The sequence below is a fragment of the Oryctolagus cuniculus genome, chromosome 14, assembly GCF_051225735.1.
Source record: "Oryctolagus cuniculus isolate XC-2025 breed Fujian yellow rabbit chromosome 14, ASM5122573v1, whole genome shotgun sequence".
NCBI lineage: Eukaryota > Metazoa > Chordata > Mammalia > Lagomorpha > Leporidae > Oryctolagus > Oryctolagus cuniculus.
The window spans coordinates 96,100,943-96,128,825 of NC_142880.1; positions in this window are offsets into that span (position 1 = coordinate 96,100,943).

Here is a 27,883-nt window from a genome sequence, read left to right on the forward strand (position 1 = left end):
TGTGTGATTGCGAGGGAGCACAGGCTGGGCGAGATAACGGGACGGGAGGGCTGCCATCCCCTCCATGGGGGGGCCACTGATCCCAGCACCAGGATGCAGACCGCTAGGCCCGCTGGTGGGGGGGAGGGAGCCCAGGGACCACGGCCAGAGCAGTTCTCCTGGACGCTCGGTGTGAGGGAGGGGTGTCTGTCCTCACCCTGGGGGGCACTGCTCAGGGTGCGTCCGTGTGTCTGTCCTCACCCTGGGGATGCACTAATCAGTGTCCATCTGTAGGTTCCCTTTCAGGGGCCGCACACTGGATCCCTGGTGTGGGACATCAGTCAGGGGCAGGATCGGGACACTGGATCCCCAGTGTGGGACATCCGTCAGGAGCAGGATCGGGACACTGGATCCCCGGTGTGGGACATCTGTCGTGGCAGGATCGGGACACTGGATCCCCGGCGTGGGACATCCGTCAGGAGCAGGATCGGGACACTGGATCCCCAGTGTGGGACATCCGTCAGGGGCAGGATCCTCAGCCCTCGTGTCCTTGCGTTTCTTGCTCCCAGGTTTGGTCTCCGCAGGTGGCCTCTGCCTGGAAGAGGCCGCAGGAGGGGTGCGGGGTGAACGCCCCTGGACGTCTCTCAGCTCACTGCGTGTCCACGGGGGTTCCTGGTCGCTGTCCTTCTTCTCAGTCCTCGGCTGTGCTTGGGGACACGTGTAGGTGTGTGGCCCCCCAGGCAGGTGCACCTGCAGGAGCGGATCTGACAGCAAATTCCTGTCCTGAACTGGGGGCGGGGGGGGGGTCCCGGCAACCTGCTCTCTGAGAAGCTGTTCCTCCCCCGGCCCCTTCCCTCCCCCCCTTCCTCTCCTCCCCCTTTCCCCCATCATCTTCTCCTCCCCCCTCCCCTTCCCCTCCCCTGCTGCAGCTCCACTGACCCTTGAGTTGTTATCAGAATGTCTGCTCCTACACCGTGGTCAAACCTCCGGTCCTCGGCCTGGGTCCAGGAGAGGGACCGTGAGTGACAGCGCCCTCCCACGCTTAGCTGGCGGGAGACCCAAGACGGCAGAGGCCCTGCCCTTCCATGGACCCCACCCAGAACCCAGGCACCCGACACTGTGACAGAGAGGCCCGGCTCTGGTCCTACCGAGAGCCTTGCCTGTCCTATGACGTACCGGAACCCTGTGCTCCGTCCACGTCTGCAAAGAGGACCACGGGGAGGCATTTCCCCTGGGCCGGACTCACCGAGCCCTGCAGCCGGCTGGCCTGGCACAGCAGGAGGTCCAGCATCAGGCCCAGGGCCACGTGGGGCTGAGGCTTTGCGTGAGCTTCCTTGACACAGGTCCCACAGACCTGAAGGCCAGTGAACAAGAGAGACGTCATGTGCAGGCCCCGCCCCAGTCTGCAACAGCAGGACAAGTGCGGGCTCCCTGCTCAGGGTGCTGGCACCGGGAGCGGGGCTGGCAGAGGGCGCCTGAGACTCACCGAACCAGGCCGGCTCCTCACGTTTTCCAAGACGGAACCAGGTTCATGGCTGAACGTGCTTGTCTGTGCCCCCGATGTCACAGGCCGCTGCCCGCTCCGATCACGTCCACAGACACCAGGCGTCTCCAGACACCGCGGGCCTCCTCTGCGTGCGTTCGTGGCCCACGCCGCTCACCGGAAGCCGGCTCTCTCACCCGCGCTCGCTCCGAGGACTGCGTGGAAGCCTCTCGCAGACTGTGGGCAGGGGCGGCGAGGCCCAGCCTCCGGATCCAGGAGGAGTTTCCAGGTTAGACGGAACCTGTGGAGCACTGCCCTAACTCTTCCGGGAGAGCCCACGCGTGAAGTTCAACGTCAAAGCTGGCCGGTCCTGTCCCTGCATTTTCTCCAAACTCTGCTTGGAAACAGAATCGTTCCTTCCGTAGCCCGGCCCTCTGTGTCCTCACCCTGGGCGATGCGGCCGAGGGAAGCACCGGACCCTGGACCCAGCCGCCTCGCCGCGTCCTCTCCTCCTCCACCCTGCGTCCGTGACCGCGGGCGACAGCTCTGCTGTTTTTACTTCTGCGCGGCGAGGGTCTCCTCTAACAACGTCTTCCCGGGAGTGTTCCTGGCTTCTCGCTGAGTTTTCACGACAGCCCCCAGGAGGGCGGTCTGGCCCGCCCAGGCCTACAGCGTCTTCCACCGTCTCTCCAAGCCCACACACTGCGGGCTCTCTCACGGCGACGTCCGCTGCCGCTGCCAGATCCTGTCCTGGTTCCCGCAGCTGCAAAACCAGTCACCCCAAACCCGTGGCATCCACAGCCGTTTTACTTGGCTCACGGATCCAGGGCCTGGGGATTGAAACCAGCCCAGAGGAGACGATGTGTCTGATTTACTAGGCCTGGGGCCTCGAGTGGAAGTGCGAGAAGGTTGGACGGATCCCAAGGTCGGGGGCAAGAAAAGCCTCGCCAAGTTGTCTGGGGCGGAAATGCTGAGCTCAGCTTGTACTGGTGGCCAGAGCGCCCCCATGTGGCCGCGTGGCCAGGCCCTCAACCCCGCAGGTGTTGAGATCAGGGGTGCCACGGGGCCGGAGGACAAGGAGGAAGTGCCTCTGCTGGGGGTGAGCTCCAGCTGCACCCACGGGGTGGGTCTGAGCCGTCGTGAGCCACCCAGGACTCCAGGCGGGGGGCTGAGAACCCACAGCTCAGGGGAGGACCGTCAGCCGCTTCTGCAGCCACGACGAAGACCCTGCCCGCGTAGATGCTGTGCCGCGCAGGATGGAGCGGAGCCATTCCGGAGCGGGGCTGCTGGGTGACTGAGCCTGCACGTTCTCTGCTCCTTCCTGGGGGCACTCGGCCAGCCTACATCTGCTCACGCACTCACGCAGGTCATGGAGCACCGAGCCCTCCACGCGGCCCCCGGGCACTCGGCACAGCCCTCGGTCTGCTGCACTCCCTGGCCATACACCCGGCTGTCCTAGGTGCCTGTGCTCTGTCCCGGCAGGCCCCGCCCACCCCGAGGGCTGTCCTCCAGGGGCCCTGCCCCTTCGTCCACTGTCACCCAGTAACTGGAAAGATCTACCCACGATGCCAATGAGCTTGTGCTTTCCCCGGTCTCGTCTTAAATGTTTATTACGTATCTGAGAGGCGGAGGGACAGGGGAGGGGAGACAGACAGCTTCCATCCGCCAGTCTGCCCCTCAGATGCCAGCGGCGGCTGGGGTTGGGCTGGCCAAAGCTGGGAGCTGGGACCTGAGCCCAGGTCTCCCACATGGAGGGCACAGAGCCCGCCCCGGGCTGTCAGTGCTGCCTCCGAGGGTCAGGAGCAGGAGCTGAGACTCGAACCCGGGCCCTCTGATGCGCGGTGCAGGGGCCCCAGCCTGCAGGCGCCCGTGTCTTGTGGGCTCTGAGACGGAGCCGAGGGCCCTGGCGTGTGCTCAGGGGCTCGGTCCCGGTTCTAGGCTGGGTCCCTCTTGTACCCTGCAGCACACGGGGGCTCCTTTTGTTAGTTAACATTTTATTTCAGAATAGCTTTAAATTTACAAAACAAAATTGTGAGGTGTGAGACCCCCGTGTGCCCCTCACGCCGTCCCCACCTCGACCTCCTGTGCTGTCTTAGCTACAACCTCACCAGCTTCCCGTCCCTTTACTACGGACTCCTGTCCGGCCCACCCCTCCCAGCCTCTCCTGACCAGCAGGCTGCTTGCAGACGGAGGCCCCACCCCTCCCAGCCTCTCCTGATCAGCAGGCTGCGTGCAGACGGAGGCTTGTTTTCCGTGGTAGCGCCCACACAGGAGGGAGCACGTGGTTTTAGTCTTTCTGTGTCTGGCTCATTTCACTCCACGTGTGTCCTCCGGTTCCACCCATCTTGGGGCACGTTCTTTGTTGATGGCTGTCAATGCTCCAGCGTGTGTGTGTGTGTGTGTGTGTGCGTGTTCCTATATATTTGATTTTTGGTAGCTTTTGTGAATGAGATTCTGGTTTGATTTCTCCTTTGGCCAGGTCATCCCTGGTGTATAAAAACGCTGCCTTGTGTCTGTCTGTTTTGTCTCCTGCTCCTTTACTGAGTCAGTTATCACTGCCGACAGTTCTGGTGCAGTGTTGAGGTTTCCTCTACCAGCGAGGGTGTGCCCGCTTCCTCCTGGCCAGTTTCCCCCTCGCCGACTCCAGTGCGGCCCTGAGTCACGCCCTCTTCCCTCCGGCAGGGATGCCAGGCTCACCGGGCACGGGGGGACCAGACGAGCCAGTGGAAGGAGGTGCAGCGGCCAGGAAAGCGGTGCGTGGCTGAGGGGTGCCCACTGTCCACCGGAGCTCGTGCAGCCAGCGTCCAGGGGCGGAACAGGTACTCCCACACCACAGCTTGTTGTGGGGGTGTGCACGCGACCCACCAGCACCTGTGGCCGAGACGCAGGGAGCAGTGCCTGAGGCGTCGGGGCCCGTCTGTGTGTCCGCTCCAGAGTGGCCAGTGCTGGCCCGGGAGGGACACTGGCCTGAGCCCCCCACCCAGACAAGGACACACATGTAATTCACTGGTGCCGGGACAGAGAAGAAGGGCAGTACCGGGGGGCCAGGCATGGCGGGGGGGGGGAGACACGTGGGCCTGGGGGTGGGAGGCCGCTTCTGTCTGGGTGGGAACCTGCCAAGCGCTCTTGTAACTTTCTGGAGCAAGACCCAGGCACAGCCTCCCTAGCGGGCGCCCTGGGCCTCACACACGGCTGAAGACTCTGCCCCTGTGTGTGCAGCAGCCTGAAGCTGGGCCAGGACGGAGGAGGGGGGCTTCTCAGGCTACAGTACGGGGGAGCCAGGTGTGCGTCTGTGTGCAGGGCTCAGGGGGCCTGGCCCACGCACTCTTGGGGTAGGCTGTGGCACGTCCCTTGAGTCGGGTACGCTGTTCCCCATCACCTGTGGGGAAACGGAGGCCAGGCGTCGGCAGAAAGCAAGCTTCCGCAGCCCCAGGAGGGGCCTGTGCTGGGCACCCCAGTGTCCTGGCCGTGCACACCCGAGCAGGGCCGGCACTGGAGACTCCCAGGCAGGACGGGGCGCAGGCTTCCCCAGACCTGCAGCTGCCCACGCTCCCCACCCCGGGGTCTTCCCTCCAGAACCGGTTCTGAGACAGCGACACAGGGCTGGGGACAGAGCTAGAAGCAGCCCTCCCTCCACCAGGCACCACTGCCCACTGCCCGCTGCCCGCTGCCCGCTGGCCACAGGGTCCCCTGCACCTGTGCTCGCTGGAGTCGCCTCCCCAGTCAGGGCGGGGGTGACAGTTCACAGAGGGAGCCCGGCCGTTCCCCCTTGCAACTCTTTCTGCACCAGATGTACTTAATTACTGCCAGGCACGCGGAACACCCTGCACAGCCAGTTTCCCTTTCGCAAGCTCAGGTGTGAGTGTGTGAGTGTGTGTGTGTGTGTGTGTGAAAAACATAAACAGATTGTATAACAAAGTGTTCTCGAGCTGTCAGCAAGAGCTTTGAAAATAAAACACTTCCCTCCCAGCTCGCAATTGGCTGGCAGTTCGCACAGAATGCATATTGGCTCCGGGGACCGGCGGAAAGATGTGTGGGGAAACTTTAATTAAAAGCTTGTCCGTGCAGTGTTCCCCGGGTGACATCAGCCGTGCGCAATGCTGCTGCCGGGCGTTCTTGTCTGTGGGATCTCGGGCTCCCACTTGTTCTGCTGACAGCAAAGGATTCCGAAAGGCCTTGAGGAGCGGGCGGTGGGTGGGAGCGCGTGGGAGGGAGCCGCTGGGGCCCGGCACAGCCCCATTGTCTGGGGGGTCTTGTTTTCTAATTAGCTGCTGGAGGCAGCTCCCTGGAGTGTGGGGGCAGGAGCGGCCTCAGCTGGGCTCACCCCGCCTTTCCCTTGGGGTCCCACCCTGGTCTCCCGGGCGCTGCCAAGCGTGGGCGCCAGGAATGTGTTCGCCCTAAAGGCGCATCCAGGCTCTCCTGGCCAGGGGAAGGCAGGCAGATCCCAACGCAACCAGGGACAGAGCCGGAGACAGGGCCCGGCTCCTTCTGGAAGGGAATCCGGCGAGAAGTGGGGCGCCCGGCTGAGCCGGAGTGCTGTGATTCGCCAGGAAGCTTCGGCGCAGGCAGGACACGGGGGGTCTATGCCCGCGCACGCAGGCCTCGCTGAGCGCTTCCTCCCCGCGGTGACAAACCCATTCCTCTCGAGCAGTCTCCACCTGAGACAGCCACTCCGGCCATGGTGTCTGCTCACCTCTGGGTGAGCCACCCGAGCAAGACCGAGGGGACCGCAGCCGTTACGGGGGCGTCCGGGGCTGGGCACCTGCTCCAAGGCAAGGCGAGGCCCGTGACCCCCAGCCCGTCCGCAGCTGCTGGAGGTCAGGGTTCTCTAGGGTTACGGATTTGGCACGGGATCCTCGCTCCGGCTTGGCGTCTTTGTTGTCGTTAATTTGTAACAAGCCTGCATTCCTAATATTAGCAGATTAACTGCAAACTATAGCAATTAAATACTAATTAATCCATTTTCCAAACAGCATCCTTCTTTTATCTACCACCATTTACAGTCGCCTGTTCCACTCCAGCTCCACGCTCTGCGCGCTGTTTGGACAAAGGAGCAGCGCTCACTCAGAGTCGCTGCATCGCGGCGGAGCGCTCGTTAACAGGGCTGAGGGAACCACGGCCTGGGTTGCGGTGAGCACGCGGCCGTGGCTCTGAGGACGTGGCTGCGTGGTGCTGGTGTCGTGGCTGCCGTGGCCGTGTCTCAGGTGAGCCCTGTGCGTGTCTGCGTGGCAACACCCAAGGCAGAGCCCTCGGCAGCTGCCGTCCCAGCACAGGCCGGAGGGTGAGAGCCAACCCAGGCCTGCTGGGTCTCAGAGGCTGTGTGCGTTTTCCAGCCCAGTGCCCTCGAAAGAAAGCTTTGGAATCAACTTGCCTCGCGTCAAAGATGTGATTATTATTTATTTATTACGGCCTTATCTTACTTGAAAGGCAGAGTTACAGAGAGAGGGAGCGACAGGGAGACAGAGACCTCCCATCCGCTGGGTCAGTTCCAAAATGCCTGCGTCCGCCGGGGCTGGGTCAGGCCAAAGCTGGGAGCCAGTGCTCCAGCTGGGCCTCCCAGGCCCAAGCACTCGGGCCATCCTCCACTGCTCTCCCAGACCACAGCAGAGAGCTGGATCACAAGAGGAGCAGCTGGGACTCGAACCTGTGCCCGTACGGGATGCCGGGGCGGCGGGCGAAGGCTGAGCCTACCAGGCCACAGCGCCGGCCCAGGATCCCCTCATTCCTGTCTGCCTCACCTCTGGGCTGCAGCACGGATGGTGGCTCCAAGCCCACTCGTGGGGTTCTGGTGAGGACCGCGCTGCACGGGCGCAGGGGGTCAGCCTGCATGGAAGCCAGGGTGGACCCACTGCGGGAGAAGGGCACAGGTGCACAGCCGGGAGCCGCGAGCCCCGCGCCCACCCTGGAGCTGCCGGCCGGGGCTGCACTTGCGGCGGGTTAGGAGCCTCGGCCTCCTTCAGAGAGGCTGCGCCATGCAGGGCTTTCCCGCTCGGCGCGGGTGGGATCAGGCTGCCGCCCCAGGCCCGCGCTACAGCCCTGATCCCGGCTTTCTTTCCCGAGGCCTCTTCAGCATGGGCCCCCTCTTCCCAGTCTGTACCCACATAATGGCCTAATCCCGCGTGTTCCTCTGCCTCCTCTTCCAACTTGTCGGTACAAGCGTTCCCTCCTTACTCTTCTATTCTCGGCTTAGTGTGAGTTTTACGTAAGTCACTCGCTATTTTTAGCCATCAATGACTTGTTTTACAAACCTCTCCTTGAGAGCTGTGCACATGACTTTACCAAAGGTGTTCCAGTAACACGGTCATTGAGTGCTCATCCGGGAAAAGCCAGTGCGGCTCGTGGGGCTGACGCCGTCCAAGGGGCGGTGACCTGCGGAGCCACACCCAGCGAGCGGCCCAGGGCCTCTGCTCTGAGGGAGCCACGGGCCTTCCAGCCACTTGGGAGAAGGGAAAACTTCCACAGAACACAACACGCCCTGTGAAACACTCGTTTTATAAACTACAAATATACATCTCTCTTTTTTTTAAAGATTTATTGATTTACTTGAAAGTCAGAGTTACACAGAGAGAGTGGAGAGGCAGAGAGAGAGAGAGAGAGAGAGGGAGAGAGGTCTTCCATCTGCTGGTTCACTCCCCAGATGGCCGCAACGGCCAGAGCTGTGCCGATCCAAAGCCAGGCGCCAGGAGCTTCCTCCTGGTCTTCCCATGTGGGTGCAGGGACCCGAGGACTTGGGCCATCTTCTACTGCTTTCCCAGGACAACATTAGCAGGGAGATGGATCAGAAGTGGAGCAGTCGGGACTCAAACCGGTGCCCATATGAGATGCCGGCACTCCAGGTGGCAGCTTTACCCGCTACACCACAGCACCGGCCCCCAAATACACATCTTACACATAAATAAATTCCACCTGGACAAAGCACGCAAACAGTGTTCCTAGTGCAGCACCCCGAAGGCTGAGTCTTCCTAGCATGGCTGGCTCCCCCGAAGCCCCAGAGCCCCACACTGCGTTCACCCCACTCATGGGCACCCCCACGGCTGAGTGTGGCACCCCCTGAAGTCCCACACACAGCACTGTGTTCACCCCGCTCGTGGGCACCCCTGGCTGAGTGTGGCACCCCCTGAAGTCCCGCACACAGCACTGCGTTCACCCCGCGCGTGGGCACCCCCTGAAGTCCCGCACACAGCACTGCGTTCACCCCGCGCGTGGGCACCCCCTGAAGTCCCACACACAGCACTGCGTTGACCCCGCGTGTGGGCACCCCCTGAAGTCCCGCACACAGCACTGCGTTCACCCCGCGCGTGGGCACCCCTGGCTGAGTGTGGTTTGAGGACCGCCGCTCTGCATCGCACACAAGCTTGCTTTGGTGTGGTATTTCTGCCTTAGCTACGCATGGAGTAAAACTCAGTTATTTGTAGCCTCCAGGCAGGGATGATTTAAAAATCTCCCCGAATATGCTTCTGTGTGTTGGAAATGGGTTAAAAATAGACAGGCGCTAGAGTTGCCTGCGGAAGAAACTTCTCAGACAGCGACTCTTGCTCAAGCTGTTTTCCCACCTCCACGGCCAGCTGAACCTCGTTCCTGAGGACGCGCCTGCCAGGCTGCGAGTCCCGTGTCCTGGGAGCTACGTTCCTTGGCATCCGTCTAAGGCTTGGCTTTCGGGGATTTGGTGCTGTTGAGTCAGCTGAGGAATCCACTGGCCGGGGACTCTGGCTTACGCACACCGCTGGCTCTGTGCGGTGCAGAGCCCTTCCAGTGAGCAGACGTGCACTTCTTTGTCTGCATTTATTTTGGCTGCACTCACGGTGTCATTTCTGGTGCCGGCTGCTCCCTCGCAGCGGCGCATCGTTACTTAAGGATTGGAGCTCAAGACAAAACAAGACCAGAGACCGAGTCTGCTGCCTCGGACGGACGCTGATCAAGCAAGCAGCTTCCAGAACCTCACTCGCTTCTGTGTTGCAGACGGAGTTAAGCAAACCTCCATCCAGGAAGCACAGAGCTGAGTGACTGGCAGGATGGCCGCAAGCGGTCGCCGTGATGCACCCCGAGATAACGTGGGCGTTGCCGCTCCTGTTTCCCACAATGTAGCAGGAGCGCACGCACGCCCTAACATACGTGCTCCAAGCCCTGCTCACCCAGGCGCGCTTGACGTCGGAACGCGGTGCCTGCGGTGCTGGGAGTGACGGCTGGGGCAGATGCACAGCTTCCTCCCGCGTACCGCAGAGCTGTGTCTGTGACAAAGAAATGCCCATCAGCCCGGCGGTGGCACAGCACCAAAATCACCTTTGGGGTTCTGAGCCTTTCCATCCGTGGAGCTGGCTGGCCGCGTAATCCTGCAGATGGTGGTGGTGGGTGATGCTGGCTGTCTGACTTAGCGACAGATAGGATGGAAGAGGAGGGGTGTGGCCCCCGTCCAGGCTCATCAGCGGACCCGAGGGCGTCCACACCACGGCGGCGGTGCTGGGGACTGGCGGAGCCCCAGGCTCTCCAGGGCAGGCGATGCTGTGGCTCTTTGTGTGATCACCACATTTTTGAAGTTAGTGTCTTCTTTCTGAAGGTCACGCCTCCGGCTGGAGCCTTGCTGTGGCTGAAGACTCGTTTGAGGCTGTGCTAGGAGGACTCCGGATCCGCAGAGCCCCCTGCTCCCCAGGTTACGTACTCTCTTGGCAGCAAAGATTCTTCTGCTGAGGCAGATGTAATATGCAGAAAAAGTCCAAAGTCTTTTCAGAATCGGGAGGTGAAGAAAGCTGAAACGCAGAGCCAACGATCAATAAACAAATACTATTAATTTGGGAGCATAAAATAAAACATCATTATAATGGGATATTCGTTCTGATAGCTCTAAAATGTTTTTATGAGGATTTCAAAAAGAATTAAGGAAGAAGTTCTGCAGCTTTTAAAGGGGTGGTTGAATTACTCTAAAGTTACTGAAAACACCCACCAAACCCAACGCCGACCTAACAGGAGCTGTGCCAGCTGCGACCCCGGCGTGCGTGATCTCATTTCATTTCTTCTTCTTCTCCTTCTTCTCCTTCTTCTCCTTCTCCTTCTCCTTCTCCTTCTCCTTCTCCTTCTCCTTCTCCTTCTCCTTCTTCTTCTTCTTCTTCTTCTTCTTCCTCTTCTTCTTCTTCTTCTTCTTCTTTTTGACAGGCAGAGTGGACAGTGAGAGAGAGAGACAGAGAGAAAGGTCTTCCTTTTCCTTTGGTTCACCCCACAATGGCCGCTGCGGCTGGCGTGCTGTGGCCAGCACACCGCGCTGATCCGAAGCCAGGAGGCAGGTGCTTCCTCCTGGTCTCCCATGGGGTGCAGGGCCCAAGCACTTGGGCCATCCTCCACTGCACTCCCAGGCCACAGCAGAGAGCTGGACCGGAAGAGGGGCAACCAGGACAGAATCCGGCACCCCAGGCACCCCAACCGGTACTAGAACCCGGTGTGCCAGCACCGCAGGTGGAGGATTAGCCTATTGAGCCATGGCGCCGGCCCTCGTTTCATTTCTACAGGCTTTATATGCCAGATCCTGATTTCTTAGGGGAGACGATTATCTTACAATCCGAAGTTTTCTTGTGCATCAAAGAACATTCGACACAATGAAAATGTAGCATGGAGCACGGAAGAAAATGTACAACTCACACATGTGAGAAGAGGTTCGTGTCTTGACTTTATAAAAAATCCCTATAAGGAACAAAGACCCAGCTTGATTGTTAAGAAAATGGACAAAGAACTTTAATGCACATTTCCCCAAAGAAGATATAAAAATGGACAATAGGCCCATGAAAAGATGTTGAAAATCAGGAGTCATCAGGAAAATGCGGATCAAAATCACTGACCTGCGGCTTCACCCCCGTCAGGGTCAGAGTGGAAGCACAGGCGTTGAAGAGAACGCGGGGAAACTGCGCCGTGCACGGGTGAGGCCGGGGACTCGGGCGGCCGCTGCCGGGAACTGGAACAGCAGCTCCTCGAAGATTAAACTCGAGTCTGTGACTGAGCAATGGCACGTCTTAGTACACACCCCAAAAACTGAAGGGACCAGACAGCTATGTGTAGGCCCGTGTTCCTAGCAGCATTGTTCACAGTAGCCACGAGGTGGAAGAGCCCAGCTGTCCATCAGCGGACGGCAGATGAGCAAAATGTATACGTAGTTCACAGGACATCATTCTTCTTGAGAAGCAAGGATCTGCTGACCCACTGCCCCACGCACAACCCTGGAAGCATCGTGCTCGGTGACTTAGGCCAGAGCGAAGGGACTCCTGCCGTCTGACCCCACTTTCGTGAGCAGACAGGAGTCAAGTTCATGGGGGCAGAGCAGCGTTCATGAGGATCTGAGCTCAGTTTTGGAGACGAATGCTGGTGATGGCTGCACAACAGTGTGAAAGTGCATTGGGACGGACGCTTCAGTGGCGTAACTGGCAAATACTGATAACTACTTCACCCAAATTGAGAGCAAAGACAGGGGCCGGCGCTGTGGCACGGCAGCCCGGCCATTGCACCCATCTGGGGAGTGAACCAGCAGATGGAAGACTCTCTCTCTCTCTCTCTCTCTCTCTGTGTGTGTGTGTGTGTGTGTGTGTCTGTGTGTGTCTCCCTCTCTCTGCAGCCCTGACTTTTGCGTAAATAAATAAGCCTTTAAATAAATAAGTAAATAAATAGGTGGTTTGGTGGATTCGTCTTTGGGGAGAAGGAAGTGCACCCCCCACTTCCGGACGCTCGAATTGCCGCATGCACTGTCTCTGCCGCTTGCTTTCCCGAGCTCAAGCCTTTCCTGTGGGCTTGTCAAGCTCAGCCAACGCCAGCACCTGCCGCCAGCCACTAACCCCCACTCCAGTGTCCGCCCAGAACAACACCTCTAGGCCCTCTGCAGGCCACCCGGTTTGCTACAGGTGAAGGGCTTAACAAGTATTCCACCAGAAGATGGACCACGGGCCGGCTATCGACTCGATTGCCCTTCCCCTCCCGGGTGCCTGCCCAGGGCTGCCGGCACTCTGCACTCATCGCACGCTCTCCAGGACACCGAGGAAGGACCGGTAGACCTCGGTGTTCCCCACTGCTGTGCAGAGGGCTGGAACATTCTGGAAGGCTCTCTGACCCTGCCCATCACGTATCGCGGCCAAGGAGGGCCCAGGGGGTCCTGTCCACAGCCTTGCCAGGATCGTGCATGGCCAGATGCAGGTGCAGAGGGCGAGGAGAGGTAATGTGGCCGCGTGCTAGGAAGAGGACTTGGGCATTTGTGAAGACGGCCCCTCAAATGGCTGTCCACTACTCCCACAGCACTGAGAGCTCTCCCTCCCCCTACTCCCACACCACTGAGAGCTCCCCCTCCCCCTACTCCCACAGCACTGAGAGCTCTCCCTCCCCCTACTCCCACACCACCAGGAGAGCTCTCCCTCCCCCTACTCCCACACCACTAGGAGAGCTCTCCCTCCCCCTACTCCCACACCACTAGGAGAGCTCCCCCTCCCCCTACTCCCACACCACTAGGAGAGCTCTCCCTCCCCCTACTCCCACACCACTAGGAGAGCTCCCCCTCCCCCTACTCCCACAGCACTAGGAGAGCTCCCCCTCCCCCTGCTCCCACAGCACTGAGAGCTCTCCCTCCCCCTACTCCCACAGCACTGAGAGCTCCCCCTCCCCCTACTCCCACAGCACTAGGAGAGCTCTCCCTCCCCCTACTCCCACACCACTAGGAGAGCTCTCCCTCCCCCTACTCCCACAGCACTGAGAGCTCTCCCTCCCCCTACTCCCACACCACTGAGAGCTCCCCCTCCCCCTACTCCCACACCACTAGGAGAGCTCTCCCTCCCCCTACTCCCACACCACTAGGAGAGCGCTCCCTCCCCCTACTCCCACAGCACTGAGAGCTCCCCCTCCCCCTACTCCCACAGCACTGAGAGCTCTCCCTCCCCTACTCCCACAGCACTGAGAGCTCCCCCTCCCCCTACTCCCACACCACTAGGAGAGCTCCCCCTCCCCCTACTCCCACACCACTAGGAGAGCTCCCCCTCCCCCTACTCCCACACCACTAGGAGAGCTCTCCCTCCCCCTACTCCCACAGCACTGAGAGCTCCCCCTCCCCCTACTCCCACAGCACTGAGAGCTCCCCCTCCCCCTAGTACCACAGCACTGAGAGCTCTCCCTCCCCCTACTCCCACACCACTAGGAGAGCTCTCCCTCCCCCTACTCCCACACCACTAGGAGAGCTCTCCCTCCCCCTACTCCCACACCACTAGGAGAGCTCTCCCTCCCCCTACTCCCACAGCACTGAGAGCTCTCCCTCCCCCTACTCCCACACCACTGAGAGCTCTCCCTTCCCCTACTCCCACACCACTAGGAGAGCTCTCCCTCCCCCTACTCCCACAGCACTGAGAGCTCTCCCTCCCCCTACTCCCACACCACTAGGAGAGCTCCCCCTCCCCCTACTCCCACAGCACTGAGAGCTCTCCCTCCCCCTACTCCCACAGCACTAGGAGAGCTCTCCCTCCCCCTACTCCCACACCACTAGGAGAGCTCTCCCTCCCCCTACTCCCACAGCACAGAGAGCTCTCCCTCCCCCTACTCCCACACCACTAGCAGAGCTCTCCCTCCCCCTACTCCCACAACACTAGGAGAGCTCCCCCTCCCCCTACTCCCACAGCACTGAGAGCTCTCCCTCCCCCTACTCCCACAGCACTGAGAGCTCCCCCTCCCCCTACTCCCACACCACTAGGAGAGCTCCCCCTCCCCCTACTCCCACAGCACTGAGAGCTCTCCCTCCCCCTACTCCCACAGCACTAGGAGAGCTCTCCCTCCCCCTACTCCCACACCACTGAGAGCTCCCCCTCCCCCTACTCCCACACCACTAGGAGAGCTCCCCCTCCCCCTACTCCCACACCACTAGGAGAGCTCTCCCTCCCCCTACTCCCACACCACTGAGAGCTCTCCCTCCACCTACTCCCACACCACTAGGAGAGCTCCCCCTCCCCCTACTCCCACAGCACTAGGAGAGCTCCCCCCTCCCTACTCCCACAGCACTGAGAGCTCTCCCTCCCCCTACTCCCACACCACTAGGAGAGCTCTCCCTCCCCCTACTCCCACACCACTAGGAGAGCTCCCCCTCCCCCTACTCCCACAGCACTGAGAGCTCTCCCTCCCCCTACTCCCACACCACTAGGAGAGCTCCCCCTCCCCCTACTCCCACAGCACTAGGAGAGCTCCCCCCTCCCTACTCCCACAGCACTGAGAGCTCTCCCTCCCCCTACTCCCACAGCACTGAGAGCTCTCCCTCCCCCTACTCCCACAGCACTAGGAGAGCTCTCCCTTCCCCTACTCCCACAGCACTAGGAGAGCTCTCCCTCCCCCTACTCCCACAGCACTGAGAGCTCTCCCTCCCCCTACTCCCACAGCACTGAGAGCTCTCCCTCCCCCTACTCCCACAGCACTAGGAGAGCTCTCCCTCCCCCTACTCCCACACCACTAGGAGAGCTTTCCCTCCCCCTACTCCCACAGCACTGAGAACTCTCCCTCCCCCTACTCCCACACCACTAGGAGAGCTCCCCCTCACCCTACTCCCACACCACTAGGAGAGCTCCCCCTCCCCCTACTCCCACACCACTAGGAGAGCTCCCCCTCCCCCTACTCCCACACCACTAGGAGAGCTCCCCCTCCCCCTACTCCCACACCACTAGGAGAGCTCCCCCTCCCCCTACTCCCACAGCACTAGGAGAGCTCGCCCTCCCCCTACTCCCACACCACTAGGAGAGCTCCCCCTCCCCCTACTCCCACAGCACTAGGAGAGCTCCCCCTCCCCTACTCCCACAGCACTAGGAGAGCTCCCCCTCCCCCTACTCCCACACCACTAGGAGAGCTTTCCCTCCCCCTACTCCCACAGCACTAGGAGAGCTCCCCCTCCCCCTACTCCCACAGCACTAGGAGAGCTCCCCCTCCCCCTACTCCCACAGCACTAGGAGAGCTCCCCCTTCCCCTATTCCCACAGCACTAGGAGAGTTCCCCCTCCCCCTACTCCCACACCACTAGGAGAGCTCTCCCTCCCCCTACTCCCACAGCACTGAGAGCTCCCCCTCCCCCTACTCCCACACCACTAGGAGAGCTCCCCCTCCCCCTACTCCCACAGCACTGAGAGCTCCCCCTCCCCCTACTCCCACAGCACTGAGAGCTCCCCCTCCCCCTACTCCCACACCACTAGGAGAGCTCCCCCTCCCCCTACTCCCACACCACTAGGAGAGCTCTCCCTCCCCCTACTCCCACAGCACTGAGAGCTCTCCCTCCCCCTACTCCCACACCACTAGCAGAGCTCTCCCTCCCCCTACTCCCACACCACTAGGAGAGCTCCCCCTCCCCCTACTCCCACAGCACTAGGAGAGCTCTCCCTCCCCCTACTCCCACAGCACTGAGAGCTCTCCCTCCCCCTACTCCCACACCACTAGGAGAGCTCTCCCTCCCCCTACTCCCACACCACTAGGAGAGCTCCCCCTCCCCCTACTCCCACAGCACTGAGAGCTCTCCCTCCCCCTACTCCCACACCACTAGGAGAGCTCCCCCTCCCCCTACTCCCACACCACTAGGAGAGCTCCCCCCTCCCTACTCCCACAGCACTGAGAGCTCTCCCTCCCCCTACTCCCACACCACTAGGAGAGTTCCCCCTCCCCCTACTCCCACAGCACTAGGAGAGCTCCCCCTCCCCCTACTCCCACAGCACTAGGAGAGCTCCCCCCTCCCTACTCCCACAGCACTGAGAGCTCCCCCTCCCCCTACTCCCACACCACTAGGAGAGCTCTCCCCCCTCCCTACTCCCACAGCACTAGGAGAGCTCTCCCTCCCCCTACTCCCACAGCACTAGGAGAGCTCCCCCCTCCCTACTCCCACAGCACTGAGAGCTCTCCCTCCCCCTACTCCCACACCACTAGGAGAGTTCCCCCTCCCCCTACTCCCACAGCACTAGGAGAGCTCCCCCTCCCCCTACTCCCACAGCACTAGGAGAGCTCCCCCCTCCCTACTCCCACAGCACTGAGAGCTCCCCCTCCCCCTACTCCCACAGCACTAGGAGAGCTCCCCCTCCCCCTACTCCCACAGCACTAGGAGAGCTCCCCCTTCCCCTACTCCCACAGCACTAGGAGAGTTCCCCCTCCCCCTACTCCCACACCACTAGGAGAGCTCTCCGTCCCCCTACTCCCACACCACTAGGAGAGCTTTCCCTCCCCCTACTCCCAGAGCACTGAGAGCTCTCCCTCCCCCTACTCCCACAGCACTGAGAGCTCTCCCTCCCCCTACTCCCACACCACTAGGAGAGCTCCCTCTCCCCCTACTCCCACACCACTAGGAGAGCTCCCCCTCCCCCTACTCCCACACCACTAGGAGAGCTCCCCCTCCCCCTACTCCCACAGCACTAGGAGAGCTCTCCCTCCCCCTACTCCCACACCACTAGGAGAGCTCTCCCTCCCCCTACTCCCACAGCACAGAGAGCTCTCCCTCCCCCTACTCCCACAGCACTAGGAGAGCTCCCCCTTCCCCTACTCCCACAGCACTAGGAGAGTTCCCCCTCCCCCTACTCCCACACCACTAGGAGAGCTCTCCCTCCCCCTACTCCCACAGCACTGAGAGCTCTCCCTCCCCCTACTCCCACACCACCAGGAGAGCTCTCCCTCCCCCTACTCCCACACCACTAGGAGAGCTCTCCCTCCCCCTACTCCCACACCACTAGGAGAGCTTTCCCTCCCCCTACTCCCAGAGCACTGAGAGCTCTCCCTCCCCCTACTCCCACACCACTAGGAGAGCTCCCCCTCCCCCTACTCCCACACCACTAGGAGAGCTCTCCCTCCCCCTACTCCCACACCACTAGGAGAGCTCCCCCTCCCCCTACTCCCACACCACTAGGAGAGCTCCCCCTTCCCCTACTCCCACACCACTAGGAGAGCTCCCCCTCCCCCTACTCCCACACCACTAGGAGAGCTCCCCCTCCCCCTACTCCCACACCACTAGGAGAGCTCCCCCTCCCCCTACTCCCACAGCACTAGGAGAGCTCGCCCTCCCCCTACTCCCACACCACTAGGAGAGCTCTCCTTCCAACTAGAGCTCTCCCCTCCATCATGTATTTGTGCTGTACCACCTACAGCCTCCCAAATCACTCTTAACCCTGTCGTCCCTACCATATGGTCACTAGGTGGTCAGAAAGTCACTCTGTGAGCTCATTCAATACATAAGGCTGCCGAGGCCTGTGTCCCTGCACTGGGCTTCCTGCGGTGGGGAGAGGAGAGACAACGTGGCATATTTTTCTGTTTTTGTTTTTAAAGAAGACAATAGAAAATATCTGACTCTATCATTTAGAGCGATGGAAGCTCTCTCTCTCGTCCTCTCTCTCTGTAACTCTGCCTTTCAGATAAATAAATAGATCTCTTCCTGAAGTCTGGCTTTGGGTTGGGGGTGGCCCTGATGTGCCTGCCCTTCACCGGCAATGGTTGTTGGTCCAATGCAATGAGTCGTCTGACTTATTCTGTGGTGAGGGCTCAGGAAGTAGGCGTTTGGAGCCATTGGGAGGGATTTTGGAGGAGAGGTGCCGGGGACTTGGACGTGAGTGAGGATGACCACCTGGATGGAAGTGCCTGGACCTAGGAGTGCAGAGCACATGTCAGGACTGGTGCGGAGTCTCTGCTCCCGCGGGAAGACCAGGCGTCCATGCAGAGGGCCCTGCTCCCTGCTGGAACACAGGAGGACGTGGGAGCCCGGAACACCTTCTCTGGAGTGACCTGCTGGCTCCGGGGTTTGAGACGGTGGTGCACACAGGGCGCCCCCTGGCAGGGTTGCAGTGCCGTGTGTGTGACTTGAAGCAAGCTCGGATTCCCTGAGTCTTGGTGGCCTCCTTGTACATTTAGATGCTTCTAAAAATAGCAACACTCTCTCATAGGCCTGGGGGATGGAAGGGACAGCGGTCTAAAGAATCTTACAAACTGCTAAGTGCTACATGTGTATGCACTGCCTTTATCATCATCACCATCATCATCACCATCACCATCATCACCATCATCACCATCATCACCATCACCATCATCACCACCATCATCATATCACCATCACCACCATCATCTTCATCACCATCATCACCATCATCATCACCTTCATCACCACCATCACCATCATCACCATCACCATCACCATCGTCATCACCTTCATCACCATCACCATCACCATCACTATCATCATCATCATCACTATCATCATTACCATCATCATCATCACCATCATCATCACCATCATCATCACCATCACCGTCGTTATCACCATCACTATCACCATCATCACCATCACCTTCATCACCATCATCATCACCATCACCATCACCATCACTATCACCATCATCACCATCATCACCATCACCATCATCATCACCATCACCACCGTCACCATCATCATCACCGTCATCACCATCACCTTCATCACCATCACCATTGTCATCACCATCGTCATCACCATCACCATCATCACCATCACCATCGTCATCATCACCATCATCACCATCATCACCATCACCATCATCACCATCACCATCACCATCGTCACCATCATCATCATCACCATCATCATCACCATCATCACCATCATCACCATCACCACCGTCACCATCATCATCACCATCATCATCACCGTCATCACCATCACCTTCATCACCATCACCATCGTCATCACCATCGTCATCATCATCACCATTGTCATCACCATCGTCATCACCATCACCATCATCACCATCATCATCACCATCATCACCATCATCACCATCACCATCATCACCATCACCATCACCATCGTCACCATCATCACCATCACCATCATCATCACCATCACCATCGTCACCATCATCACCATCACAGTCATCACCATCACCATCATCACCATCATCATCACCATCACCACCGTCATCACCACCACCTTCATCACCATCACCATCGTCATCACCATCGTCATCATCATCACCATTACCATCATCACCATCACCATCACCATCGTCATCATCATCACCATCACCATCATCACCATCATCATCACCATCATCACCATCATCACCATCATCACCATCACCATCACCATCACCACCGTCATCTTCAGGAGTTTGTTCATCCAGCCCAGAATATCTCGCACAGCAACGTCTGTGATTTTTAACTCAGATCCGTGTCCTGACTTCTATGGAAGTTCTTCCGGTCCCTGCAGTTCCGCCATGCTATGCGTTAGATTTTCGTCACAGCAGCTAAATCCCTGGCAGAAGCCACGTATAGGAAGGAGGCGCACTTCGCCCCTAGTTTGTGGCTCCCAGTGCAAGAGCAGGTGGCCCGATGGGCCTGCTGTCTGGCCAAGGCAGTGAGTGCAGGGTGTGTGCGAGGGAGCGATTCCAGGGTGAACCAGGGAGCAGAGAGAGAGGGAGAGACAGGCGAGGCTGACCCAGCTCTTGGACCCAAGCTTCTTGCAAGCTACCTTCCAAAGGCCTAAGGACCTCTCACTGGGCTTATCTTCCAGATGCCATAAATGGACTAAGCTCTGCCCTAACCCATCAACCATTGGCATTAACCCATTAGCCAATTCATGTAAGACTTTGGGGACCAAGCCTTTAACACAGGGTCTTTGCAGGGCACCGCAGGTAACACCCACAGCGTAACAGCTTGATTTTCGATGGGCCAAGCGTCAGCCCGAGCGTTCCCGGGGCTCTTGGGGATTCTTCTAAAGCACTGACTAAGCGTCTGTGGAACTCTCACTTGCTTGAGAAGGAAGTAAAACGTCAATCATGGCATCGCCTCGCATGGTCGCTGTGACGAGAGCCAACGGGCACCGAGGCCGGCGGCACACGCGTCATCACAGCCGTGTGGGTCAGGAGGGCCCAGGCGGAGGAAGGCCAGCGCTGCCAGCCCTTTGGGCTCCCTTCTGGAGCCTCTTGGAACGGATCCACTCCCCAGCTGATTCCGGTGGTTGCTGGAATTTAAGTCCTGCTGCAGGTGCACAATTCACTTCCCATTGCCTTGCTTCTGCCAGAAAAGGCTGGCCACCACATCCAAAAGTGCCCACACTCCCCCTCAGGCGTCCATGTGGCCCCAGCAGTGGCCATCTACATCGCTCCAGCGTCCCCTGTCTCTTCTCTCCTGCCACCGGCCCCGGGAAGTTCTCTTGGTTCAAGGTCTCCGTGATAAGACTGTGCCTCCTTGCTGAGCTGCAATGACCTCCCTTTATTAAGGTGTACACACAACTATCCCTGAAACTCCCTCTTGCCCGTTAGGGTAACACACTCACAGGTCCTAGAGGACTAGGGCACAGGTGCCCCAGGGTCTCGTTCGCCCAACCACGTCATCACGGCTGGAAGAAGGCACGGCAACCCCAGCTCAAACAGCCATTTTATTTTTGACAGGCAGAGTTAGACAGTGAGAGAGAGAGACAGAGAGAAAGGTCTTCCTTCTGTTGGTTCACCCCCCAAATGGCCACTACGGCTGGCGCTGTGCCGATCTGAAGCCAGGAGCCAGGTGCTTCCTCCTGGTCTCCCATGTGGGTGCAGGGCCCAAGGACCTGGGTCGTCCTCCACTGCACTCCAGGCCACAGCAGAGAGCTGGACTGGAAGAGGAGCAACTGGGACAGAACCGGTGCCCCAACCGGGACTAGAACCCGGTGTGCCGGCGCCGCAGGCAGAGGATTAGCCTAGTGAGCCATGGTGCTGGCCCAAACGCCCATTTTCATCCCTCGGTGGCCTGGATCCTGGTGGAGGTGCCCTCACGTGTCTCCCTGGACAGACTGGGCACAAGTTGCCGTCAGAGGAACCGCATGGCTGAATGGAAAGAGCTGGGTTCTACTTTGGCCTTGGCGTCTCACCGATTCTTTCCCCTGTCTGTAGAACGAGGCGATGTGCTCGCTCATCTCAGGGGTCCTTGCTTGGAAACTCCGGGTGGACGCACGTGGATGCGTTGCTCCAGGTGAGGCCCTGGTGGGCTGGATGACCTTGACCTACAAGCTCTCCCTGGCCCTTGGCCCCCAGCAATGTCCCTTGCTGGGTGGGCTGGAGGGGACACTCTGAGATGCTGTGTAGCCCTGCATCGTGCGAGTCTGGAGCCGGTCTCCCGGGTACAGGGTGCCCTTGCCCTCTGCACTCAGGAGGGTTCTGAAGCGACTCCCCCAAGGACACAGCCCGGCCCCGAGACGAGCGCATCTGAGAGCGTCCTCCCGATGTGTTTTTGTCCCTTTTGGAACCTGCAGCTGGGTTTCCTTTCCAGCTCTGGGAGCAGCAACTGCCCGGTGCTCAGGATGCTGCCGGCTGACAGATCTCTCTGTCTCCCGGACTTGATCGGGCTCATTTGTAAACCCGGCGACTGTCCCCATGTGCCCTGGCTTGTGGTGATCTATTTGCAGGCACACGCCTGCTGAGACCTGCTGCAGCCAGGGCGCTGAAGACAGCAGGCGCACGGCTGAAGCTGAGCCTCGAATCTGTTCACTCTGGACAGCGTGTGCCGAGCTAGACGCGCCCCTCACGGCCAAGGGCGGACGCGCAGGTTTCCCACTTCTACAAAGGAGATGTTTGTCTTTCAGGCACCTAAGTGTCAGCGCACACGCGAGGAGGCTCACGGGCACGTGAGGGTGGAACGTTCCGGGTCCCGTGGGGATGTGGTCAGTGTCTCCTCTGAAGAGGCGTCCTGACACTCCCACAGGGACATGGCGAATCTCTCTAAGGAGAACAGACTTCGTCAGAGCATTCCAAGTCTTTCATCTCAAAAGCCCTGGCTAAGTTGTCTCCATTTTCCCATGGGTCAATAGAGAAAGTTCACTTAAGGTGATGGCGATGTCTGCGCGATCCGGCCCAAGACTGACCCTGGAAACACGTGTTTTCCACACTTTAGACAGAGGCGAGTACCTGGGTATCCACACCCCCTCACCGCTGGCTGGAGGCGTGGGTCTGTCCAGGCCATGCTCAAGGGTGGCCTCGTGGGGCTGCAGCACCTGCACCCTGTCCAAACAGCAGGATGTCCATGGCCACTCCAAGGCTTCCTGCAGCCAGCGGTCCCCCAGGCATGGGCGGCAGCATTTCCACCGTGGGAGCCGGGGCACAGGAGGCTGGGCTTCCCCCCCTGATTGGTCACAGGCCAGAGCCCTCTAATGGGCTCGCAGCGAACGCCCGAGCTGGGTGACTGCAGCTCTCGTCTGGGGTCGGAAAGAAACCGGAGCAGCCTCAGAGCCAAGCGAGCCGTGCGACCTGTCAGTGTGTGGGCTAAGCACCGCCGCAGCTGTGTCCCTCACACATTAACAGCGGCACCAGTGCGGCCAGGGCGACACCAAGGGTTCAGCTGTGGCTTCACTCCTGGCTTATTAAGTTCTAGCCGAGCCAATCCCCATCTCCTGTGGTGCAGGTCTTTGCAAATCCCGCTTGTGTCTCCGTTTGTCAGAAGGTACCATACGCGCCCACGTCACTCTCCCTTCCGCATCATGTGTGTGTGGTGTGGCCGGTGACAGCTTCTCTGGACGCGCCATGGGCTGGGGTCTTCAGGAATGGACTGGGCACAGGCCTTGACCGGGGAGAAGACTCACATGCACCTTGGAGCGTGCGATTCTGCACAAGCTAGCAAACGCGCAGGCACCGCAGTGGGTAGCAAATGCACGCCTCTGTCACTGTGCTCACGGTCCTGGCCGCGGTGCTCCCCACCTCGGTGACCAGGGCAAGGCTGGGGCCATTTCTCCTCCGGATAAACAGCTTTGGAAAGTCCACCCCATGGGGGTGCTATGTGGGAGACGCCAGCACGCCAGGGCTCCGCCTGACTTCCAGGGACCGCAGTTTTATTACAGCTACGGCGTTACTGTGAATCCTGTAATGCCGACAGCAGGAGGAGTAGAGACGCACAGCAGGAAACCCAGCCTCCACGGTTTTGTTCACTCCTAACCCTTCATGACCGGGGATTCCTTTGCAATATGGAACTCAATTGCCCCCCATTTCAATTTTTAAATGCATGCTTGATAGATAAAAATCGCCATATTCCAAATTGTCTTGAAAAAAACAGAGAAAGCAGTTCACGCAGCCGGGCTGAGCCTGCTACCTTCAGAAAGGCCGGCTCCCTGGCTGAGGTCCTGACACGGAGTCGGAGGGCGCCCATCACCCCCGCGGTGCCCAAGTTGTGCGAGGTGATTCGTGCTGAATTCTGCCTCCCGCTGGGAGTCCAGGATCTGAGTTCGTACCGGGAGTGGGCGTCCCCATAAGGTCTCTGGCAGTGGAGTCGCTTGGTGAGCCTTCTGGGTAGGGGCCACGTCACAGGGGCTGGCAGAACAGGCGCTGGGGCGTCCCCTTGGGCAGACTCCTGGTGCCCGGTTCCCCATGGTACCTCTGTCCTGTCTCCGCTCCTGTAATAAACCATGGCTGTGAGGGCAGCTGTGTGCTGGGTCCTGGGAGTGCTCCCAGGGACTCCCTGAGCGTGGCACGGGCCTTGGGGGTCCCTGGGACAGGATCTGCTGAGCATGTGTCCCACACGCCCTGGCCGCCTCTCCCGCTCCCATACCAGCTCCTCGGTGCGTGTATTACGAAGATACAATGTTCAAACACGCAGTTCCGGCCATGATGTGACCAGGAGCTCAGACCGGGCTGGTGACCATGAGAGCTGAAGGATGGCAGCAGGAGAGGTCCGGGCACAACGGTGGAGCAGCCAGTGGACGTAGCATACAACAAAAATGCCACCAGGCAGGAGCACACGCTCCCACACGTGCGCGAGGAGGCCGCACGGTGCCACCATCACACAAGGGAACTTGAGTGCCAGGATCTCTGCACGCTGTGCCCGTGCTGAACAGCAGGTGTGAGCCTAGTGCACCCGAATTGTACTTCCCAGACTTTACAGAGCCTGGGAATCGTCTGGGAAGTCTATGACAACGCACATTCAGGGTCTGGGGCAGGCCTGGGGCCCTGCTGTATCGGAAGTTCCCGGGGATCTCACGATGCAGGTGCACGGATCACATTTGAGAAGGGGGGACCGGAGGGCACAGGTGTCCAGGGGCTGGCAAGTAGTTTTTCCTGTGTGGAAACTTGGACGCGCCCTGAGCACCTCCTGTGGCAGCATCCTGACCAACGAGGAACGTTGGCTTATGCTCCCAAAGTGACTGGGAGAGGACCAAGCCCTCGCCGCCCCCGCCCCGCATCAGCGCACAAGGATATGGCAGGTTTACTCCGTGAGTGGGTTTCTGCGAAGACCAGGCTGACTGTGACTGTGCACAGGCGGTGTCCACCAGGACCCCGAGGCTCTGGCTCCCTGGAGGGTGCAGACCGCGTCCCGTGTCTGCCCAGCGACTCGTGGACTTCAGTGCCTGCCGTGGAATGACCCGGCAGCCTGCACGCTCTGTCCATCTCCGCGTTGCTCCAATGGGGCTTCTTGCAAGCCCGGCGTTGGAGGGAGGAGTGCCGTTCCCTGGGCTGCTCTCCGCCTGCCCCACTGCTGTCTGGGAAGTGCTGTCTCCCTGGCTTCCAGCGCTCGGGTGGGCCAGGGCCTCCTCCCCGGCTGGGCTTTGGCCGTCCTCCTCTGGACGCCCCAGCAAGCCCCTTCACTGCTCGACGCGGACCCTGGGAAATATTCCCGGCCAAAGAGGCCAACCGCTCGCCAGCCTCGACGGGACGGCCACCAGACGTGGGGAGCAATCCCTTGCCTGTGCGGTTTTGTCTGCTTGCAGGCAGATGCTGACCCTGAGGGACGTGGCAGCCCTCACTGGGCGCCGGCCAGGGCGGCCCTGAGAGCTCTTGGCTTCCCTCCGGCACTCAGGGCGCGGTCTGCTCCGCGTACGGCAGAGACAGGTGGACGGGGTCACAGGTACAGAGCCCAGAATCACGCATCTACCGGGGTTGGGCTCAGGGCCTCTCAGGACTCCCCGGGGCGCATTAAAGTCGACCTGGACCCTGTTGGGCTGAGACAAAGAAAACGAAGTCCAACCTGGCGTTCTTGGGTGGGTGGCGCCCCGGGGTGCTGGACGGACCTTGGCCTGATCCTCAGGAGGAGGGCAGGTGCGGGGTGGGTGGGGCTGCGGAGGGAGGGGAGGAGGGGGAGGGGCCAGGGTCGGGCTCCTGCGCCCCCAAGTTCAGGTGTCGCTGTCTGTGTCCTGCAAACCGTGGAAAGCTGGCGTGGGAGTTGGGGCGGGGCACCCACAGGCCCAGAGTTGGGGCACAGAGCTTGGCCGGCGGCAGCCTCAGTCCCTGTAAAGCCACAGCTGGGGGGAGGAGCCTGCACAACGTGCAGGACGGGCTACAGGGCGGTGCTCTCTCCAGAAGCTCTGGGGACGCAGAAGCACGGCCTCGCCAGGACCCATAAGCCGCTCTGTGCTCCTAGGAGCGGGTGTGCGCGCGCACAAGCGGGAATAGGGGGTTATCCTCTGGGAGAAACCGAGGACAACAGCGGGAAGACGGCATCGCCATGCTGACATAGCCATAGGGGCCTGCGGGCTCAGGTCTCAGCAGGGCAGACTCGGGTCCCGGCCCGGGCGCTGTGGCCGTCACTGGGGCTGCTGTCACGGGGGCGGCTGGCACCAGGGCAGACTCAGGTCCGGGGCCCAGGCACTGTGGCTGTCAGCTGCCCAGACCGCGTGCTTGGCTTCTCCGTCCTCACATCCCCTGCCTCCCTCCCTGCGCCCGGCACAGGGAGTCCAGCGAGGGCAGGGCAGGGGAGGTCATGGTCTCACTGAGAACACACGGTCAGGCCCCACCCCTGCAGGGCCAGGCACCCTAAATGCCGCCAAAACACTCGAGAACCGTCGCGGACTCAGCAGCTGGGAAAAGCCAAAGTGGCAGCCGGCAGCTTCCTCTCGGCAGTGAGCAGCCCAGCCCGTGAGGACGAGACTGATGCCCAGGCAGTGCCCGGAGTACCGCACGCTGGACCTGCTCGGATTAGTCCAGAACGGAGCGCCGCCCGCGGCTGCGGCTCCGCCGATGGTGAGGCCAGGCAGGCGAGGTGGGCAGGGGAAGCCGGGACAGGGGGCTGTGCAGGTGCGATCCTGTGCAGGTGCGGCCGGGCGCTGGGGCCGCGCTCCCTTGGCCGTGAGCTCCGGCGGGACCTTCCGCTGCCCTTCCTTGTCCCAGAGGGCAGGGGCCTGGGCCTGGAAGAAGACCCCCTCTTCCAGAGTCGGACGCAGCTCCCCATCGCCTCTGAAATTGTGTATTGACAGACGTATTAAACGTAATAGCATGAAGGATTGGCTAAAAAAGATCCTATTATCTCACTCGAGGACCTCAGAAATCAATTCTATGCTGATAGGAAAGAAAATTCACAAAGATCTATAAGATCTGAGAACCGAAAGCCGAGGGAGGAGCCGTCGTGCAGACTTCAAGGCCGGAGGCGCAGGAGCGTGGTGGGGGACGCAGGTGCGCCGGCCGCGCACGCTACACCCGCAGCCTTAGCGCGACTTCCTGGGGGCACGCGGCCGAGTGACCCGTGGGAGTGGCTTGTAAGTCGCACCAAGCGGAGTTCAGCAAATCCGTCTCCCGCCTGCTTTGCTCTGCACATTTTTCCCCCTCCCTGAGAACACCGCATATTTGGAACGCGACCCCTTTGCCTGTGGTGGAAATGGGAAGATGCCTCCTCTGAGATTCTCACTCACTCCTCTCTGACTGTCCTCATGCTGATTTACTTCGATCATAGCTGCTAACAACTCGACTTGAAGTTCAATATTTTGTTACTTTTGGATGGTCAGGCACAATCGGAAAATTGATGTTCTTTCCCGTGTTAGAATCAACCTATGTTTTCCTTTGCTGAGCAGGACTTCCGGTTTTATTTTAAAAACTGAGACCCTTACAACATCTGAATCCCTTCAGGCCAGTGAGGTAAACTGTAGGTTGATCCACGCCGTAGGCGCACTGCCCTTACGGGAAGGCCGTCGGAGAGCTGGGACCCGGGAGGCTGACTTCACCCCGGGCACCTGCTCCCGGACTCCGCGTTCTTGCGACGTTTGCTCCACACAGCAGGTCCAGCGCTGTCCGAGAGACGGGCGTTGGCTCACTTTGCCTTCCTTGCCCAGAGCTGCGCCGGCTGACATTTGCCGAAACAGAAAGACAAGGACTCGCGAGCTTGGCGACTCTGCCACATCCGAGTTGTCAGAGTCCCCGGGTCCTGCGGCCGGTGCCGGTGGGCGGACCGGGCTGTGGTGCCGCGAGGTCTGCGGCTGCCGACAGCTGCTCACCGAATCTGAACTTCTCAGCTCGTGCGTCTTCAGCAGATGTCTCTCTTCCTTTTCAAGACTGAACCGTGTCCCCCCTTCTTTCCACGGAGGCAAACGCTGTCCAGGCCCCTCCCCTGCTGGCCCTGCCAGCTACTCCAGCACAGACCACGGACTGCTGAGTCACCGCTGCTGAGTCAGCACGGTGAGTGCCGCGTCAGATTTCACCTCCTTGACCCAAGTCCTGCGGGCTGAGCGGGGAGATGGTTCCTGCCATTCTCCGGGATGAAGCCTGGGGGCCGGCTGTCC